The 2,825-nt window shown below is 57.0% G+C and overlaps 1 long non-coding RNA gene across 1 annotated transcript in view; it reads left to right on the top strand.

Annotated features, from left to right (window-relative positions):
* The first annotated feature begins 948 nt into the window (after positions 1-948).
* LOC113408917 overlaps positions 949-2,825 on the top strand; it is a 15,332-nt gene continuing 13,455 nt past the window's right edge. Inside the window, exons 1-2 of the long non-coding RNA XR_003370398.2 lie at positions 949-1,051; positions 1,476-1,664. This is a non-coding gene — a long non-coding RNA (uncharacterized LOC113408917). The remainder of the gene's footprint in view (positions 1,052-1,475; positions 1,665-2,825) is intronic.

Here is a 2,825-nt window from a genome sequence, read left to right as displayed (position 1 = left end):
GGTGCAGCAAGCGTTACGCTTCTCGTGGAGATGGATTACCAGGAGCGCTCCAGCCGGGGAGTCCGGCTGCTCTACGTGCCTTGCCAGTGTGGACACGTCGTGAGTTAGGGAGCCCAGGGCTGATTTAATGCACTCTAACTTGCAAGTGTAGACAAGGCCTAATTCAACCACCAGTTCCTGAGGGCTAGTCTACACTACCCGCCGGATCGGCGGGTAGTGATCTATCTATTGGGGATTGATTTATTGCGTGTAGTGTAGACGCGATAAATTGATCCCCGATCGCTCTCCCGTCGACTACTGAACTCCAGCTCGGCGAGAGGCGGAAGCAAAGTCGATGGGGGAGCTGCAGCCGTCAATCCCGCGCCGCGAGGACGCGAAGTAAGTAATTCTAAGTCGATCTAAGATACATCGACTTCAGCTACACTATTCTCGTAGCTGATGTTGCTTATCTTAGATTGATCCCCCCTAGTGTAGACCAGGCCTGAGAGCAACAGAGTCACTGGCAGAAGGGGAGAAGATCCCCCCTGCAGGTGGGTCTCTGGCCTGGGCTAGGCAATAGGTCAGAGTGGATGGTCAGAATGGGCCCTTCTGGCCTGGACACCCAGGGAAATATGTCCTCCCCCCACGCCTCAGTGGGGCTGACTCGCCTGCCCTCACCTCACTCACCCCACCCTCTGAGGCCCTGAGCACGTGTGAATCCTGTAGAGAGAAACGGGGGAGATAGACCTGGTCACAGAGGAGCTGATCCCGGCAACCCCTACTGTAGTGTGGGTGCCTAGCGTGGCTCAGGATCGGGCCCATACTGGCTGGGGGAAGCTGCATGATTCAATAACCCTCAAGGGTCTCCCCTTATTTCTGTCATACACAGAAAAATGTGAAATACCAAAACCCAGGGACTCCAGATTGCAGTTTGCCCCCAAGGGGCCGTTCTACACCCTGGGTGACTCGGTGACACTGAACTGCTCTGAGGGGTATCGGCCGTCACCAGCTGTGATCGAATGTGTCAGAAATGGGAGCCAGTCTGTCTGGAGTGAGACACCCACCTGCCGGGGTAAGTGTGAGACCCCCCGAGTCACCGTGGTCACAGTTGCCGGGCCAGCAGCCAGACTCTGTGACACTTTGGTATCTCCGGAGCCAGGTGAATTCTCGCCCCGTAAACCCTCTGGTTTGTTTGGGCCTCTCAGCCTCTCATATGGGGACCTAAACCCTGCTTCAATTGCAGGGGCCCTCAGCCAGACCCCAACCCCTCACCCCCCCGGGCTCTGGCCCAGGGGCCAATAAGGAAGGGCAGACACAGCCCAGAGACTCCCTGTCACCACCGTGTCCATGTTCCTCGCCTTTCCCCAGCCCTTTGCTGTGCTGGTTTCTCCCGCGCTCCCTTTGGCTCAGCTCTGCCCCAGGATCACCCGGGGGTGGCCAGCGGCACCTTTCACCAGAACAGGATTTGCCAAGACTGGACATTTCTTTCCCTCCAGGCGTTTGTACGAGGGCAGGAAACTGGCCCCCGTCGGTCTCTGCTGCCTCCGCACAGACAGAGTTTGCCGTTGGCGAGGGGGTTTGGGTGACCTGTCGCCAGGAGCAGTACGAGGGGAGCCCGGCTTGGATGCGATGTACAGAGACGGCTGGGCGCGTGGAGTGGGACACGAGCCGTGTGAGCTGTGTGGGTGAGTTCTGCACAGACGGGCTGGGAGGCAGGATCCAAACCCTGGGACACCGAGAGCCTCCAAGGAGGCCCCACGACTTCCTGGGGGCGTCTTTATGTCTTGAGTGTTCAGCTCGGACCTTCTGAAGGGCGTGAAGTGACAGCGACAGCGAGTGTGTGGGGCAAAGCAGCCTGCGTGGGGGGGAGTGTGGTGAGGTTCTAGGCTGTGTTGGAGGGGTGAGAGGGGATGTCGGTGCCTGTACATAACGGTGTGTATCAGTGTGTGGATTCATGGGTAAGGCATGTTGTGACTATTTGTATTACCAGTAGCCCTTGGGAACCCCAGTGCTAGGTGCTGTACAAACGCTGGACAGACAGACAGCTCCTTGGGGCAGGGACTGACAGTCTAATATGGGGACTGGAATCTCGCCCTTTTCTAATGGCCCCAAACCTGATTGTTCTCCCAACAGAAAAGTGCCGCAAACCCAGCTGGGCCTCAGCTCTGCGGTTCGAACCGGACAAGACGTATTATAGCAGGGAGGAGCCAGTGACCCTGAGCTGCGCTGAGGGGTTCGAACCCTCGCAGCCCGTGATCAGATGTACCGGACAGGGGAACCGGAGCGTCTGGAATCAGACTGCTGTCTGCCTGGGTAAGTGTGAGCCCCCTACGTGGGTCACTGTGATCCCAGGGGCCTGGCCTGGTGCCAGATGCTCTGTGACCTTTCGATACCATAGGAAGGAAGGAATTGCTGTCCCAGATCAGAGCAATGTTCCAGCTCAGGCGCTGTGGGGACGTGCTGTACAGGGCCCTAGGCAGATAGACAGAGCTCGGGGGCAGGGGGAGCTGAGGCTCTGTTCTTCTTCGAGAGATGTCCCTGTGGGTGCTCCACTCCAGGTGTTGGTGCGTCCCTGCGCCTTTGCTCGGAGATTTTTGTAGCAGTACTCGTACCGGCCACGCATGCGCAGAGCCTGCCCCCCCGTTCTGAGTCTAGCTTAATAGTACGCATGCGTGGCCAATCTCCTCAGTTCCTTCTCTACCGTCCCCGGCCTGAGACGGAGCTCAGCAGACTCGTTTAGAAATCCTTTCATCTAGTTACAATTGCCTTCTAGTTAGTTAGTTTGTTGTTAGTTTGTTGTTAGTTATAGTTAGTTACCACTTTTATCTGTTACCAAAAAAAAAAAA

This window comes from Terrapene carolina, unplaced genomic scaffold (assembly GCF_002925995.2).
Source record: "Terrapene carolina triunguis isolate 2854851 unplaced genomic scaffold, T_m_triunguis-2.0 Scaffold26734, whole genome shotgun sequence".
Lineage (NCBI taxonomy): Eukaryota > Metazoa > Chordata > Testudines > Emydidae > Terrapene > Terrapene triunguis.
This window is presented reverse-complemented; position numbering and strand designations above follow the sequence as displayed.